General features: G+C 41.7%; 1 long non-coding RNA gene across 1 annotated transcript in view; it reads left to right on the top strand.

The window, feature by feature from the left end:
- The first annotated feature begins 2361 nt into the window (after positions 1–2361).
- The window catches only part of LOC117282191, an 86708-nt gene continuing 69885 nt past the window's right edge, over positions 2362–19184 (top strand). Inside the window, exon 1 of the long non-coding RNA XR_004512840.1 lies at positions 2362–2514. This is a non-coding gene — a long non-coding RNA (uncharacterized LOC117282191). The remainder of the gene's footprint in view (positions 2515–19184) is intronic.

Raw genomic sequence — 19184 nt, 5'->3', positions numbered from 1 at the left:
GTTTGATGTTACGTACATTATTAACATTACAGAATCCACATATTCCTGCCAGTTTTAATATGTATTTTGTAATCAACAAGTGTGTAACACCGGTCAAAGTTTGACACTTCTCTGGCCATTATCTCCGTAACCGTTCAACTTTGGACATAGGTGTTTTGGGTTATATCGGCATACTTTAACATAAGGAACACCCTCCCGAAGTTTGGTCCATTCCTCCTGGGACACCCTGTATATCAATTACATTCTCTTGCTACTAATCATGTATGACCAAACACATTATCACTCAGACCAGTCCAAGTGTAATTGTTTTAAATTAAGTTTCTAATTCATTTGAATGTCTTGAATGCAAATATCCACCATGCAGCATATCTTCACAGTCCAGCTGTATGAAAACTATACAAGCTACTTGGTAACAAAGGTAGTAGAACATCTTCCAAAATAATTAGTCACTTTATCTGGAATTCCTGTAAAAAAAATTAAGATACCAGTTTGATTTATTCATACTATTTTAGCTTCAATTTGTCACAACATTAATTTTTATATTGATATACTGTTCCCACACTTCTGTAAGTCAGGGAAACTTGGGTTGAGAACCATAGGTATCTAATTACACAGTGAAATGGGTAGCCCTTCTGCTTTGTCTTCAGGAGGTGCCAGGTTTAAATCCTAACCAGGAGAACACCTGTTCTGAGAGGGTTTTCTTTGTCTCCTCAGCTCCTTTAAGCAGATCACTTTATTCCAGCTTCCAAATCTATTTAAAGTATCATTAAGTAAACCAAAAATAGTCAAGAATAAGAACAACACTTCTGTTGCATTCAAGCAGCAGAAATGAAACAAGATTAGGCAAAACTAAAAACAAATATATACTTACAGGAAACCTGTACAGAAAAATCTGTTGATATAAATTACTAAAATGGATAATAACAGTCTTCTGAAACTTGCTGTTATATTACAAATTAAAAGAAATATATAGATCTATGAATATCATTCAGTATGAAGTCAGAACAGGCTTGAGCCCAATCTGAGAGCAGCATAATAATTACTGATAATATCACGTTTAAATGTCCTATTTCTCTCATAAAATTGATTACTATTTTGCTGAAATGGGCATAGTTTTGACATCTCTGTGACTCACTGGTCTGTTTTAAATATTTATAATTCCTTCTTTATTTATACATCAGTGTACAAATTTCAAACAAACCTCCATTGAAACTGAGCCCTAATGTATGTAAGACTGCAAATAATTCTCTTTCATAAAAGCTGCATCAGTATACATTCCATGTACTGTTAAAAAAAATACAAGTAAAATTATCATGTTTCCAGGAGACATCAGAAACAAGAATTTCTAGAATACCGCAATGTGGTAGAATACAGTAAGCAGGTTATTCCTAGTATGTCAGTATACTGAAATATTAGGTCTGTGAATGCTATGCTCTCCAAGCCTATCTTCACGTCATTTTCAGATTTTAATCACATAGCCCTACATTGCGTCAATCAAGATACTTGTTAATTTATTGTTGTTGCATGTCTGTGGTAGATTTACTTAACATATCTTGTTTCTGTGGTGTCTTCTTTTTATTCTGAGAGGTGTTTGCACCTGTGGTAGATGGGGCAGTGCAATAAGATTACTATTTTTTGAAAATCATGTGTCTTAGTAGCAACTGTAAATATTGAAACTTGAGATGCTTATATACATATATAGAAAAGTGTGTGTACTCTAATGTCCCAGTTAACATAAATGCTATAAATAAAAATGATTTTTCCATAAATATTATCTACATATTTATAGAATTCCAAACTGGACCAAAGCCGACAGAACACGTAAGACACATCACATCCCTTTCGTTCTTTCGGCTGTGAACTGGTTTATGTTGCCTAGAAATTCTCAATTGTTATTCAAATATGCATTTACTACCAGTTACGCAAATTACGCTTAAGTAAAATCCCTGTGAAGAAAAACTATGTTCCTAAAGGCTTCACTTAATACCTTGTCCCTGTAATGACGAGTACATTTATTTTGCAAGCAAAGGAATGGAAACTCGTCTAATCATAACGGCGGCAAATTTTGTCCACTTGTCTTTTACCGTAACCTCATTTATATACAACACAAAATTATGTTACACCATTACCAACATCTCTACACTTCTTCACCATTTAGCGGCAAATGTCTGGTTTAGTTACAATTCCAACCGACAGGTTGCAGCATTTTTAGCAAAACTTCTATTCATCCCATAAGATGTCGCCCTAGTGCCGAATTATCGCGTCCTCTACCCGCCCAATCATCGGCACTACCCGTATCACGTGTCTGTAAAAGTCGAATGATGGCGCGGAGGCGGAATTGACAGTTCGTATCATGTTTACGGTTTACGCATTAGTTTTACGTGACTGCTTCGTTACATGCATAATTTCAGTTACGTGTCGTTAGTGCTATGTTTTTTATATTTTCGTTTCTTCTTATTCCAATGTTTGGAGAAGCAGACCAAGACTTACACCTGCTACCAGCTGTCATCGCTGGTAAGTTTTATCATTGAGGTTAGATGTAATGGCTAATCATGTCGTTCTATAATAGCAAGTTTGAGTATCGATATGTTAATCATGCATGAATATCTATTCGAGCATAGTAATGGGAGAGGAGGATTGCTGACCAGTCGAATATTATTATTTATTGTCAATTACGACACCCATTCTTCCTTGTCTCGCCGTACGTCTGTCAATGAGATAGAAAATTGTATTTCATTGTCATTTAACCGTGCTAAAATATCAGTTACACTGGAAGAAATGATTCATTTGATTTCAAGAACTTAAACAAGCTTTAATTCCACCTTTCATTTGCAGTTCATACTGTAAGTGTTTGGACTGGGTCTTACTGTACGAGAGCATTGTCGAATGGAAGAAGAATACGAGGTATAAGGTCATATCCCCGTTCATGATCATGCTACTGTCTTCTGTTCATCCGTCTGCAGACATGAAACGAATATGCTGTAACTGAAAGTATACCCATTTTACTTCATATCGCCTGTTTTTTGCTAAGATTTATTCAACTATTAAGTTTGGTACGGGGTAATGAGCACTTACTAATAGAGCTGAGTCCTTCTTGAGGAGAAGCCAAATCTGCAGCTACTCAAGAATTTCCCAGGATTTTATGGAACCCGAAGGTTCATTACCGTGTTCACAAGAGCCCTCAACTGGTCCCTATCCTGAGCCAGATAAATCCAATCCATACCATCCCATCCTATCTGTCTAAGATCCAATTTAATATTGTCCACCCAAATACGCCTTGGTCTTCCCAGTGCTCTCTTTCCTTCTGGCTTTCCCACCAATATCATATATGCATTCCTCTTCTCCCCTATTCGTGCTACATGTCCTGCCAATCTCATCTTCCTTGACTTTAATATATTCCATCTAAGTAAATACCAAACAGATCGAAGTATTATTTTAATCTAAGCATAAGAATTGTTTAAATAAACATTTTATGGGCAATACAAGAGAATATTGAACAATTCTCTTCACTTGGCACACGGAGGCACGTGCTCAAGCCAAGCGATAGGTGTACTTTTTCTCCCACAGCAACAAACATATACTGCACACATCACTAGTTCCATTTGAATGATGAGTTACGAACCTTCAGAAGTGTGTCTCAGACGGCAGACATGAAATTCAGGCCATAGCATCAAAATTCCAGTTCTCAGCTTTGATTCAGTATCCAAATGTTCGAACAATTTATTTCTAGGGTCAGCATTCAGCTTTTTATACCACCCGCAGTTCCGTACACAAAGGCCAAGGAACACTACGAACAATTAACTGACGGGTTTCAGACTGTATAGATCTATGCATGGGGAACCAAACAAATCAGTCAGTGTAAGGAGTAGACCGAGAAATTAGATTTCAATTCCCAACAGAGGCAAGAGATTTTTCGCTTCTCCATAATGTTCAGACCGTCCCTGGGGCCCATCCTGCCTCCTGTAAAATGGGTAACGGGGCTGATTCCCCGGGGGTAAAGCCCAGAGAGGTGAAGTTTACCACTCACCTCCATTTGGTACCAAGATGAATGGCGATTGAACTGTACCTCCATGTCTTCATACGTCTTCATTGCGTGGTGTTTAAAAAGCTTTACTTTTTAAGATTATGCCAACGTTCGTTGGCTGGCATTGGGTTTCTGTGTCATAATCGAGTTCCATAAAATTCGATGGAAGTAAGTTCTCAGCTTCACGCCCCGACCGATTTACCCTTAGTAGAACCCATAATTTAGTCACTTATCAACTGAGATATCCCGGCTCCATGAAATAAATAAAAGTAGATAAACACATGAAAAACAATGCTAAAGTAAATATTTCGAACTGAGGCAAATCAGTAAGCCAACACAATAACGAGCTAACCCCATGGTTTTTATGATTAGGTCTAAGACAGTTGATTTTGCCTAGCTCAGATGGAAATATCAAAAAACTTATTAGAACCAACATGTAAATGAATTATACACGTACTACTGGTCTCTGTCTTGACAGTACTGAACCTTCGACTTCTAAGGGCAGAGAGTTATGTTAATTTGTCAGTTCACTGGTTACTTAATACCGTTTGGAAATAATTTTTAACAATCTAAGAGGACGTTTTGGAATTACAGTAATCTTCATATAGGCCGCGCCATAGCTCAAGCGGTTAGTTGCTGGCTTCCCATCGCAGCGGCCCGGGTTCGATCCCGGGTCTGGTCAAGGGGAATTTGTGGTGGACAAAGTGGCGCTGGGGCAGGTTTTCTCCGAGTACTTCGGTTTCCCCTGCCAATCTTCATTCCACCAATTGCACCACAATAACCCTCACCTATCATCTGTAGCTGGTACAATAGGCCAGAAGTGGCTGCAGTGCAAGGAATTTAGTCCCACCCCACTAACAATAAAAAAAATAATAAAAATAAACAATGTTGTAAACAACTGTTCGGAATAACCTGTAGTCCCTACCTTCTACATCGAATTCAATTTTACCCTGAAAACGTAGCGAGTATGTTCCTCCCACATCTACAATATCCACGGTGTCACAACTCATACAGGTCTTATAGGCCTTTGTATTGTAATCCTGTCTTCAGGACACTAAACTGAAACCTGTTTGTCCATGTGAGTTCTACACAAACCGGCAGCTCTCTGTGGGCTGGTTTACGAATGAATATAAAGCAACATTTTAATGTACTTGCACCTCGTTTTCCAGACACAAATGTTAGGATTTTTCTCTGAACATAAGGAAACTTGTTATTAATTCCAGGCATTTGTCATTCCCTTTACACATGACGTGGCTGCAATTAAAAACAAACACACATCGTGGTCATTTTAAGCTCAAAATTTCAAAATAATATGATGAACAGAGAGCCTTGCCTAGCCGACGACCTGTATTCGACAGACACCTGCCCAAGCATCTAACTTTTCGTAACGCGCATCATTCGCTTTCCTATAGAAATATTATGTCCTATAGGGTGTACAGAAGTTTAGGGACCCCTGTCTGAAGCCCTTCAAAAGAGTTTCACTGTAGTCCTAAAAGCAAAACCATGAATAAATATGTGGATTACAGAAACACGATAGCACAACGATAGGCAATAACTTCGTCCCTTGTATTACAGGTCTATCGGTGCCGGGATAGCGTAGTCGGTATAGCGACTGGCTACGGGCTGGACGGCCGACAGGTCGGAGTTCGAATCCCAGTAGGGTCAAGAATTTTCCTTTCTCCACGTCGTCAAGATCGGCTCTGGAATCCACCCAACCTCCTATCTAATGGGTACAAGGGGCCCTTTCCCCGGGGGTAAAGTGACCAGGGCGTGAAGCTGAAGACTCACCTCCAACTAATGCTAAGGTCAAGAAAATGTGGATGTATTCATCCACTCCGCATACGCCTTCATGGCATGGTGTTTAATTGGATAAGCACAGGGACAATTTTACCTTCATTAGAGACATATGGAAGGAATTGGACTGTATCTTTACTTGTTGGTTTGTATGGTTGGAAATTTGTTCTCTTACCCTGAGGAAATATAAAATGAGGGTACTTGAAAACAGGGTAGGCCTACTGAAGAGAATATTGAATATCGGAGGAAGAAAGCAATTAGAGGCTGGAGAAAATTGCGTAAGAAGTGTCATAATTTGTATTTTTCATCGTAAATTATGCGGTTAACTAAATGACGGAGAATGAGATGGGCAGTTGATTAGAACGCATGCAAGAGATGTAAAATACACAAAAAAAAACTGTAGTTGAAAAAAATCTGAAGAGATGAGAACATTCGGAGCATAAAAAGCATGAATATGAATTATGTTTATGAAAGTCTGATAGATCTGACTCTGGAATCGCTAAGAATTTAGGGGTTTGGGAAAACGGTACTGATTCTTCAGATTGAGTTTGTGTTTATCAGTTGCTTAGCACTTCCCTCATAAAGAAGAGTGTTTTTTCCTTCAGTCTACTTTAATATGATATTTAGCTCTGTAGACAGAAAACGATAAGATAACACTTTGAACTAGAGCGCAGCAGAGCCCTCGCATTGCTCAAGTTTAATTTTATAATGACTTTTGAAGAATGTACTGATTTTATATGTTGAAGTCCTTTTAGTTCCCCACACAGATCCAAACTAGGCCTTAATAAATGGGCTATAGGCCCACTGCCACGAGACGCAACTGTATCATGCATAGCTGAGATGAAAAACGCAAAGTCCTCATATGTACTTCAGGATTCAGAGGTGTACAGAAAGTGAACTCTTCCTGTCCTCAAAAAGCGCGTTCTGCTGAGTCGTATCTTATTGTGAACTGATCCACGAGTCCTTTCCTACTGTAGGAAGGATAATTGGAGGAGGCAAGGTCACTCTTACCCACTCAACACAGTATGCCCCAAAGACTAGTCCACTACACGGTTGTTCGTAATTTTCATTTAAGCTTGAAAATCGTGGTCATTTAAAGATCCAACCTACGTAGTAACCACACTCCCTCATGTAATTTATACTCAGCCTCAGTGTCGATTCTAGGCGTTACAATCTTTGAACATAAGCTGTGGACTCCTTGACAGATTTTCCTGAAACTCAGACGAAAGTGACGTCACTGGAATGCGTAACGACTCCGAATTTCTGTGTTTACATTTCAAAGGTGCGGGAAGGAAGAATATGAAGAACACATAAATGTCTGGGAACAACTTTCTTTCCTCTAACTTGTCCCATCTGCGTTACACAAGACCACCTGCATGTTTCCGCTTTAAAACTCAACGAGACTTTGTGGAATTTGAGGTTCTCACAGCAGTGAAAATCCATAGGGTTGTGAGACGTCGAGGCTGACTCATTTTCTCTAGACAGTCGGCTCACAGATGGTGGTAAGGTTGTCAGCCTTACGCCCTGGACGCCCTTTGCCATCCAGGAAGATGGCTGGTATCATTTGAAAAATCCAATGACCTCAGCAGAACTCGAACCTGAGACCTTCCGACTTGTAGCCTAGTGCCTCAACCAACTACGCTACCGCGTGCTCCCACATCTTTTAGTTAAGTGAGGGAAATATTGTACAATATTCTCAAAGAGTTTAGTGTACTCATGAAACTAGTTAGGTTCTTTAAAATGTGTTTAAAAGAAACGTGTAATAAAGTTCGTATAGGTACACATTTGTCTGATAATATTGTCTCCAGAATGGTCTAATACAAGGAGGTGCTTTAAAGCCTCTGCTTTTGAATTTTGCTTTAGAATGTGCCATTAGGGAAGTCCAGGGAAACCAGGTGGGACTGAAATTAAATGGGACACATCAGCTGTTGATCTATGCTGATGATGTGAATCTACTGGGTGATAATACAGATACCATAAAGAGAAACACACAAACTTTAATTGACTCGATTAAGTAGGTTGGTCTAGAAGTAAATATAGAGAAAACTAAGTATATGTTGCTGTCTCGTCACCAAAATGCAGGGCAAAATCTTGACATAAAGATAAGCAACAGGTGTTTTGAAAATGTGGCACAGTTCAGATATTTTGGAACGATTGTAGTAAATCAAAACCTGATTCAGGAGGAAATTAAGGGGAGATTGAACTCGGGTAATGCTTGGTACCAGTCAGTCCAGAACCTTTCGTCTTCTCGTCTACTGTCTAAAAAACATAAAAATTAGAATATACAAAAGTATAATTTTGCCTGTGGTTCTGTATGGGTGCGAAACTTGGTCTCCGACATCAAGGGAAAGACGTAGACTGAGGGTGTTTGAGAAGAGGGTGTTGAGGTTATTATTTGGACCGTAGAGAGAGGAAGTGACGGGGGGGAGGACTACATAATGAGGAGCTTCATAACTTAAACCTTTCGCCGAGTATAATTAGAATGATAATGTGAACGAGAATGAGACGGAGAGGGAATGGAGCACCAATGGGGGAGACGAGGAATGCGTATAGGATATTAGTGGGAAAGCCGGAAGAAAAGAGACAACCAGGGAGACCATGACGTAGGTGGGTGAACAGTATTGAAATGTAGTTACTATAGGATTCTGACGATGGTGTATAACACACTGATATGTTGGGTTTTTGGACTTTATCCATCGCCCTGGTTTTTAAGATAACAAATAAAAACACGACGTTTCGGAAACTGGATCTGTCCGTTAGAAAGAGCTAGCCTCAATCACTGGTCCAGTGATTGAGGCTAGCTCTTTCTAACGGACCCAACTGAATAGGTGTTCTCCTTCACCTGAGGACGGAAACAGATCCAGTTTCCGAAACGTCGTGTTTTTATTTATCTTAAAAACCAGAACGATGGAAAAAGTCCAAAAACCCAACATATCAGTATTGAAATGGATCTTAGAGAGATAGGATGGGATGGTATGGACTGGAGAGATCTGGCACAGGATAGGGACCAGTGGAGGGCTCTTTTGAACAAGGTAATGAACTTTCGACTTCCATAAAATACAGGGAAGTTCTTGAGTGTCTGCACAATTGGCAGCTTCTCAAGAAGGGTTCAGCTCCATGAAGTAAGTTAGACTGAAACACAGTAAACCACTTCAAGCATCTAGTTTGCTTAGGAATCGGACGTCAAGATATCGGTACAGAAGAGAACGGATACACACACACACACACTCCTTGGCCTGTAGTCCGCAAGCGAATTAACCGACAGAGCAACCGCCGCTTGTCGGCCAAGTTAGTGCCAACGGATATGCTAAATATAATTCAGAATGTGCTTCCGGCTCCAATAATTTACAATTCTTAAAACAAACTACTTTATTTATTTACAGCAGTGAAAACGGCACATAAAATCACATTTGAAGAACTGTTTTTGTTAGTTCCATTTTGCTCTGTATTTGAAGTGATCTCTTCTGTTAGTATCCTCTGATGATAATTTATGGGATACTTTGTCTTCTTTTCCGTCTCCTGGAATATTGCTGCTTGATCCAGGCCAAAGTACGCGAAGTCTCCAACAGTTATTACTGTAAATACATATTTACAAACTGTCGAAATTGGTAGACAATCTATAAATTTGTGCAGACGTTTATAAAGGGGGTTCACAGGCTTTCGGTAAGCTTATATTTCTTTGTAAAATAAGGGAAGTAGACTAAAAGCAAAAGCTTTACATAAATTCACAAATCTGTATCAGTTACATCATAATTAGGTTGTTATAGCAAGTGTCACGTAACTTCGAACAAGGCCAAGAATAACCTTGAATGCGCAGAAGAAAAATTTCAGAGAAGGAGATGGGTTCGAGGGTGTGAGAAGTGACAGGCGGCCAGTTCTCGAACCCTCGAACCCACCCCCTTGTCTGAAATTTTTCTTCTGCGCATTCAAGGTTACTCTTGGCCTTGTTCGAAGTTACGTGACACTTGCTATAGCTTTACGTGTTCAAGAATAGTGGAACGCCTTTCGTGCACGGGTATTTTTAAACACCATGCACACCATCTCAGAAGCGAGATGATCAGTCGTAGACAAAGTTCTAGGCCTAGTTGGTTTATCACAGAGGAAGGTATTCGGTACAAGGAAACACATGTTGAGTCTATGATAGCCAAAAGTTAGCCGATATATCAAAATGGTTCCGTATGTCTTGTTTTCGGATATTAATTTGGAAGTCATGAATCAGGAGCATTTAAATTGCATAGTTGCTACTGCTGCAGGAACTTTCTCTTCTAATTCTTATTACTCGCCCTTACACTGTGCTCGGGCCGCCCCATAGCTGGCTTCCCACCGCGGCGGCCCGGGTCCGATCCCGAGTCTGGTCAAGTGGGATTTGTGATGGACAAAGTGGCGCTGGGGCAGGTTTTCTCCGAGTACTTCGGTTTCTCCTGCCAATCTTCATTCCACCAATTGCTCCACAATCGCCCTCACCTATCATCTGGGGCTGGTACAATAGGCCAGAAGTGGCCGCAGTACAAGGGACTTAGTCCCACCCCACTAGCAATGAAAAAATACACTTTGCTCATAAGTTCCGACTGTCCCTAGGGTTCTGTCGCACATTCCTGCTGTATTCCCATCAGCTTAAAGCAATCGGATCAAAACATTCCCCTCTATGTAGCGTGAAGTAAGTAAGTTGGGAGCACTGCCTGCCCTATATCACTGCTGACATGTGCCTCGCCAGGTGGCGCCTATAGCAGAAATTGTTTGTTTAGGAAGTTGAAACTCTCTCCCTTCTTCATCACTTCCGGTTCCTGTTTTCAAGACGCCGCTGTAAAATCGTTGTGTTGCCAGCTTCAGGCTTCAGCTGCCGAATGTTGAATGAAGAGGAGGAATCCACGTGCTGAGGGAAGTTCACTGTGACTGCTCCTTCCCGCCAACTCCAAATTAATAATAATAATATAACTAAAAATTTTAAATGTCCCATTACAATATACAAAAATTTGTAAAGACCTAGAGGACCATACAGGTGTATCATCTTCTGGAATATAGTCCAGCATATTCCGTTGAACGTCAGCCGGTATTTCGGGAGTATATGTCGCCTCCATCTTCAGGGTCGTAAAATAAACCAAACAATAAATCGGCAGGATGCAGGTAAAAATCTTTCTAATAAATCTTGCCAGTGTCTTCTGCCTTACTGAAAGCGCAGCTGTTTCTCGTAATCGATCGTTTCCCTTTTATCTAATAATCGTTGCTCCATATCAAGCCACTCTGACATGGACTGCATAGGAGTTGCGCTATTTTCTTGGTTGTTTTTCTTAATAGAATACTTCTTGTCTTTCTTACAACTAAATATTTTTCTGAGCACATTGTTATCAAATATAGTGCTTTGTGTTCTTCCCTCAAATAATTTTATGTCCATGCAAATTTTGTTTCGTATAGGTTTATATCTTGATTTTTAATGCCGTGAGAAATTGTTGTAATAACTATAGTTTAGAAAAATACTCGAAATAGACTCCTGTCCACTCTAGTGCGAGTCTCGAAAGCAGGTCTGTCTGTACCGGACTTAATAAAAAGCTACTTCATGATAACCAGTCCGTGGTTCATGGTGTCAGCCGTCCAGTATCATCCGTTCTGTCGATCTCCGGTATTTCAGACCACTGTGAGGTCACAGCTCCAAGTTCATCCCCTCTCTCGGAGACGGCCACCGGAAAGAAAGAAAGAAATACCATGGACACCGCCCATGATTTCATGATGAGTGATACACAGCTGATTCTGTGTTCAATTTTATGTCATAAAAACTGACAAACAACTGATATTACATAAGAAAGAAATAATTTGAAAACATTTCCAAACCGAGGTACATTAGTACTACAATTAAATTAATATTGTAATTATTAAAGTGTTTGTTATAATTGTGGTCAAAGTCTCTTATCTTCACCTCTGCTTTTCAGAACAGTTGAGTCATACAAAAAAAATCCGTGGCTTTTAGTCCGCAAGCGAACTATACCGACCGAGCGACCGCGGCAGGAGCCCTGACCGCTAGACCACAAAGGCGGTCTATCCCATACACTAAGCCTGTACAAATTGTCACAGTATTTCACTTCACTTACCATCTTCATGAAATTTTAGAGCGATGTGGTAACTTACAGATTGTAAACATGCCCACAAATTTTCTAGGCGTATGACGGTGAAATTAAACCGCCTAGTGGTCAGATTTTCTGGCTACAGATTCAGAGGTCCGGGTCCGACTCCCAGCGCTACCAGATTTTTTCTGAGAACTAGTGGGTCTGGAACGGGGTCCACTCAGCCTCGTGAGAATAATTGAGGAGCTTTTTCAAGGAAATAGCGGCTCCTATCTAGAAAACCGAGATTAACGGCCGTGGGGATCCGTTGAGCTGACCACGTGACACCCTCTATCCGCTATAGTTGGCACTAACTTCGCCGACAAGCGGCGGTCGCTCGGTCGGTATAGTTCTCTTGCGGACTAAAATAAAGGAATTTTTTGTTATGACAGTGAACGTAATCTATCTACGTTAGTTAACTTAAGCTAGGCCCTAACTCGTATTTTGATGGTGCTTGGTTCGAAGATAAATTTGTAAATGTCACAGCGCATATTAACCTATTAAACAATTATGTACATGAGATATTTAAAAGGGGGGGCACGTGGTAGAGTAGTTGGTTGCAGCACTATGCTACAAGCCGGAAGGTCGTGGGTTCGAATGCCGGTGAGGTAATTGGATTTTTCAATTGACCTAATCCTTCTAGCAGCATTACGGCTCTGGGGTCGACCCAGCCTCTAACAGAAATGGGTACCAGCAATCTTCCTGGGGGTAAAGGGCGGCCGGCACGTAAGGCTGCAATTTCACCGCCCTCTATGAGCCGGTTGTCTAAAAAAGGTGGGAGCATCAACGTCTCATAACTCTATGGGCCCCCATGGCCTGTTACAGGGACAGCTTTATTTTTTTTTTATTTATAACTGTGCTAGCGCCACACTAACAGGCTTCTCTACCGCCTTGTTTCATTGGCCTGTAAGATACATTATCATTGACACACTGTCCTATACCTTGTGCTCTCGCTGTTCGATTTCGTACACTCTTTGTGCCAATAATAACATATTTAAGATTATTTAACGTTAACCGTGTCATAAAGAGTTAAAACGAATAGTTGGCCCCGTTGTTCTTCAGGAGTGTCTCGACGCGGCAGATCAGTTGTTATAGAGATCACGTTATGATCTATACTACCGGAGAAGGACCGCGCCATAGCTCAAGAGGTTAGTTGCTAGCTTCCCATCACGGCGGCCCTAGTTCGATCCCGGGTCTGGACAAGTGGGATTTATGGTGGACACAGTGGCGCTGGGGCAGGTTTTCTCCGAATACTTCGGTTTCCCCTGTCAATCTTCATTCTATCAAATTCTCCATCATCATAATCACCCGGGGCGGGCCACAGTAGGCCAATCAGTGGCCGCCGTGCCGGGTGGACCCAGTTGGACTCCACCCCCCACTAAGCGAATTAAAAAAATATATATTACTACCGGAGAATCGGAATTCGACTCCAGACAGGTTAAAAGATATTTCTCTTCTTGCCAGCGCCTTGATTAGTTTTGAAGCCCACCCGCCTTATTATGTGAGGGGTATCTATTGGGAGCCATTTCTCGGGGACGGTCTCTCCATCTCGTGTCGAGATTAAGAAGTCGAGGAGCTCTACCTCCAAATCTCCACATGTTTCCAAGGCCTGATACTTAACTAAGCATAAAGAAAACAACTTAACACGAACCTGTGTTGATGTAACAAATAATTCTACTTACACATAGCAGGTCAATTTTGTATAATTTTAAAAGAGTTTAACTGAAGTGGAATGGTTAGGAATAACGAAGAATTATGCATCAATGATGATGCTTAACGGAACGTAAGTTTACGTAATTAACGCCCGTTTCATAAAATCTCTTCATCGGGATCTGTCGAATGACATTGAAATTTAAACTTGCGTATTGACTCGTAGTGCACTCTAATGTCTGTTTTTGAAACTACGCGGTGTCACGCAACACAAGACTGTAATGTTTATAGTTACCGCCATGAGAACTCAACTTGCGTTGCTTATGAAGTTCAGCCACTGAAGCTGCGTTTCTCTTTAGATTAAATCCCTTTATCTGAGACGCATTGCAATATTTACGATTGGCAAATTGTCTCTGCTCATGACGTTTCAATTCAGGATATTGTATGCGTTTCTTGTTTCTCCAGTGCCAGCAATACGGCATGTATCACTGTCATTTCAATCTTGTGAGAGTTGAGATCCTCACGGCGGTATGAAGACCAGAGTCTTCAGGGCTGTAACACCGTACGGCTCGGTACATTGGTACCAACGTTTGGGAGGAGTGCTCTACTTCCATCATCAGGCTTGCCACCTCAAAGTTCAATTCATAAAGTTTCCCCAGGTTTCTGTTATTATCTGCATGTCCAGATATTCCTGTGAACGTTCTCATATGCCACTCACTTCTGTTCTACCTTTAGAGCGAGAGACCCAGGTTGGGCCCATCGAGGTGCAGCAGTGTCCGTAATAACTTACACGCAGTTTTATACTTTATTAGGCTGTAATATTTTGTATTGGGTAAAATATCCCTCCCCGCTCATATCACTTTTTAGAATTTCATAAATGTCTTAGGTTGGTAGCTGCTGATATCAAAATTGCGAGACTGGCACTCGTATTTTTTTTATTGTTAGTGGGGTGGGACTTTCACTGCGGCCACTTCTGGCCTATTGTATCAGCCCCAGATGATAGGTGACGGTGATTGTGGAGCAATTGATGGAATGAAGATTGGCAGGGGAAACCGAAGTACTCGGAGGAAACTTGCCCCAGCGTCACTTTGTCCACCACAAATCCCACTTGACCAGACCCGGGATCGAACCCGAGCCGCCGTGGTGGGAAGCCAGCGACTAACCGCAACACTCGTGTTTAGTTTGCACTAAAGAGCACAAAGAGAATAGAAGGGACTCAGTAAGGGGATTGCCACTTCTGAAATATGGGCAGGAAACGTTTCCAGGAGTACCAACCTACTAGCACTTGCGGCAGAGATAATAGGCGGGCTGGATGGTGTTTCCTTGGCCACTGTGAGCGCCAGACATTTTGATAGGAACTAGAAGGAGGTACTGGATGAGCCAGAAATTTCCAGTTGGTGGAGTGGAGTGTGTAAAGGCCTACCTCGTCCAGTTGTTGCAGCCGGACCGTACATAGACTGTGACAGGTAGCGATGTGCGAATTCCCCCTCTCCACCTCACCGTGACCGCACATTCGCACACGATAGGACGGGAGTGTGATGCATATAATTTGCATTGCTCCAATGCCAGACTCATCTGGGCGGGGCGAACATCTTTTGTTCTCTTTTTGTTATCTGCTCAGCAACTGATCTCCTATATCTGGTAAGGACTTCGACAATGCTTGAAGCCAAGGATGTACCAACAAAAATGGCGGCCGCATGTAACGTGACAATCTTTCGTTTAATGTTCCTACATTCCTCATGTTTATCTGACTGTAGAGGTTCGTATAGCGCTTGAGGCAAGAACAGTAGGCCTAGCTGTGGGTATCTGGGAACAGGATGCTTTGAAGAGCGTTCGGCCCTACGTGAGACGAACAGAGATGCGCGGTGAAAAGTGCGCAGCGAATGGGTCATGGTGTATACTTTTCAATTGTTCGGATAATCAATTCAAGAACGATGAGATCTTCAGGCACGTGTGGTGTAAACATGAAATACGTAGGTACTATAGTTTGGTTGTTAACTTCATATGAACAAACTCCTTGGGACACATTGGTTTCCAGTGTAGTAGCATTCATGTCAGATGATCAAGAGACACCATATATGCAATAGGTTAAATGTAAAAAAAAAAAAGGCGAACCTATCCCTGTAACAGGCCGTGGAGGCCCATATGTTTGTCAGACGTCAAGGTCCCCACATTTTGTCTAGACAATCTGCTCACAGATGGCGGTAAGGTTGTCAGCCTTAAGCGCCGTCCGCCATTTACCCTCAGATAGATTCGTACTCATTTCTGTTAGAGGCTGAGTCAACCTCAGGGCCATTGTGGGCCTGGAAAGATTGGGTCAAATGAAAACTCGAATGACTTTATTGGGATTCGAACATACTGAAGATCGCGATTTTATCAAGACATGCATCTCTGAAAAATATTATCCGATATGTGACACCGTGTATTCTGGTAAATGTTTACGGATATTTCGGACAAACTTATTGCCTCCATATTCAGGGTCGAAGAAACGGATGACTGAAGATGGAGATTGTACATTCTTCCCAAAAGTCCACAGACTTCTACCAGATTACACGGCATCACATTCCAGAGAACAGTAGTCTACTTACCACGTCACTGCTATAAGAACCTCGCACCTCACAAGTCTCAGTGTCAGTCCGTCTGCCAGTTAAGTTTTATTTTATTTAAACATTCAGTAGTATTCACTGTGTGGGAATATGACGTCATACTCAGACTAAAACACAGGTGTAAGTTGGAGAATGATATTTCTAGTAAAAATGGAGTACAGAATCATAAGTCCTAATGAAAAGTAATAATTGAATTCGATTTTGGGAATGCTTGTTTGCGTTCAGTTCAAAATACATATCTACGTGGGTCCTCTAGATCAGTGGTTCTCAACGTTTATTAGACCGCGGCCCAGTGAGTTCTTTCTTTATAAGACCAGGGCCCAGTCCCAACAAATTTACTCGTAAATACCTTTCCAGTTTTGTTAAAGTTCATGCATTAAGCTAACTATAAAATATTTATTCATGAAAAATGCTTAGAAAATGAAAATGACAAATTTGCAGAAGAGCCTCTCGCGGCCCAGTATAATTGATGCGAGGGCCCACTACTGGGCCGCGGCCCGGCGGTTGAGAAGCACTGCTCTAGGCCCATTGGTACGTGTTCTAATTTAGCCAAAATTTGGATGGGTAGGCAGATTATATTGAAACTGTCAAATTTGCAGTTTCGTGGGAAACTGTTCACCCCTTCACAATACGTAAGGGAGAGACGGTTGGACGAAAAGATTTTGAAAGATGTGCGGAAGAGATGCGCACGAACCTAGAAAACATCACTTCCGTTTCCGAAACGTGTGGGAGAGGGTCACTTTCAACCCGTCACAGCCAAATCCCTGCTGTCCAGGCTCCATAATCATCCTATTGTCATTTGGACTAGGAGGTCTAATTTGGACTAGCACGTTGCGTCCGCATGGGCCTTAAAATCGGAGTAAATGATAAAAAGTGTCTGAAAAATGTTGATGAGTTTTCGAGAACCATGAGAAGCAGCAGCAGCATCAGCAAGAATTTCTCCTCAGAAGAACTGTTGCTCTTAAAGCACTTGCAGCCTGCCCCACTGTTAATAACTTCAGTTAGGTCCACGCTTTACAGTACAAAGTTGCTATTCGCTTTTCCATCATGTCTTTACCCGGATTTGACACCATGAAATTGCAACAGGCCTCCCTGTAAAATGTTTTCAACCACCGGAAGAAGGCGTTGCGAAGAATGAGGTGGAAATCCAACCACAATTTCTTCCTTTTCTTGACAGAAATTTATTGCATGCATAGAAAATTGAGGAGCACGTTTTTGTGCGAAGAGGATGGTCCGAGATTCCGCCTGGCATGCTCAGTGGAATGCTTCAAATAAAGCATGAACACTTCTGCTGTCCTATAACCTGTATTACGGACATGTCCAGTAGTCCCGTAGACAGTCATAGAGTAGATCAGAAGTAATGTCTGTTCGGAGAAATATAACAAAGTGTGGAACGTACATCCCAAATGCATTTATGAAGCACACGCCTCTTCCCACATTCCGCTGAAGCGACTTTACCTGCTCGTCTTGGTCCCTTTAGCGAACTGACTTCGAGTACCGTGGCTAGTCAAGATTAATTAAGATTCTAAATGCTTTGCGGTGAAGCGTGTAGACGTGTTACCACGAAGCAAGCAACAAAATAACATTCGTCGCCAGGCAACAGAGTTTAATAAGCAAGAACACACGGCCGCTGCTAGGAAACGGTTCGATAAACACGTACCCGCGGCAACGGATATTTATGCAACAATAGAGCTACTATTGGAAAAGGTTTCTTTTACATGCTCCGTTCCCAGGAGTTATAAGAGGACACCAGCCGAAATACAGTTAGTTATTAGTCTGTAAAGAGAATAGGAGTTAGGTGTGAAATGGCCGCCAGCCTGGGAGCTAGATAGATTTAACAGACAGTTGGAATGAAGTTGCCGTTCAGAGAGGACTTGTGCCCGGAAGCATAGGAATAGTCACTGTTAGAAGTCGTTATCAGGCAACTACTAGTGAAGAAACTGCGAGGTGGAAAAGACTTGCGTGATTCTGTGAAGTGTGTGTAGATTAACAATAGTATTATAGTTATTTGTAGTTGAAGTGGTCAATAAATCCAAAATCCCGTCGAGTCACTCATACACATGACAATACATGTTGCCTAACTTCTCATAGGACGACTATTATGAGCGAAGAATTAGTAAGAATCATTCACTCACTCACTCGTGGAGCTGAGCGCTTCTTGAGGAACTGCCAATTGTGCATCTACTCAAAAACATCCCAGCATTTTAGGGATCGCGAAGGTTCATTACCCTGTTCGCAAGAGCCATCTATTGGTTCCTATCCTGAGCCAGATCAATCAAATCTGCACCATCCCGTTCTATCTCCCTAAGATCCATTTTAATATTATCCACTCACCTATGTCTTGGTCTTCCCAGTAGCCTCCTTCCTTCCTGCTTTCCCACCAATATCCTATATGCACTCCTTGTCTCCACTATTCGTGTTACATGCCCTGCACATCTCATCCTCCTTGACTTGATCATTCTAATTATACCTGGAAAAGAATACAAGTTTCCAGGTCCGAGGCTTTTAGAACATTTTCGTAACAACTTTATTTTTTACTGTGAGGAGTTGCTAGCCACACGCCAAGCCCCAAGCTGGCGGACTACCCCTTGTAGGCTGTCCGCGACTGCTTATTCAATATATTCACAGCTTCCCTCCAAACCCGGAAGTCGTCTCCTTCATCCGCAACCTGAGGACGCGCCATGCCGTGGTGACAAGGGACCCACTTAACATGGCAATTAGTAAGAAAAGGTTACATACGTATATATATGCATATAAAAATGGCATAGTCCATTGGGACTTAGCATTTTGCTGAAGGGACTAAGGAAGCAAATCATGCAAAGCGTCAGTCAGGATATCAAGAATCGGCCTCGGAACCTCTGCAGTACGAGACAGGGTTGCCAGCCCCTTCAACGTGACGTTTGGTGTGAACAGCGAATTGTGCTTGCTTATAACATCGATACTGGCTTCACTGCGACCAGCGATTCAGCGATTCACAAAGCGGGAGGCTTTGTATCCCTCCAACGGGGGGGGGGG

This window comes from Cryptotermes secundus, unplaced genomic scaffold (genome assembly GCF_002891405.2).
Source record: "Cryptotermes secundus unplaced genomic scaffold, Csec_1.0 scaffold1031, whole genome shotgun sequence".
NCBI lineage: Eukaryota > Metazoa > Arthropoda > Insecta > Blattodea > Kalotermitidae > Cryptotermes > Cryptotermes secundus.
The sequence above is the reverse complement of the archived record's forward strand: the minus strand, read 5'-3'. Positions and strand labels throughout refer to the sequence as shown.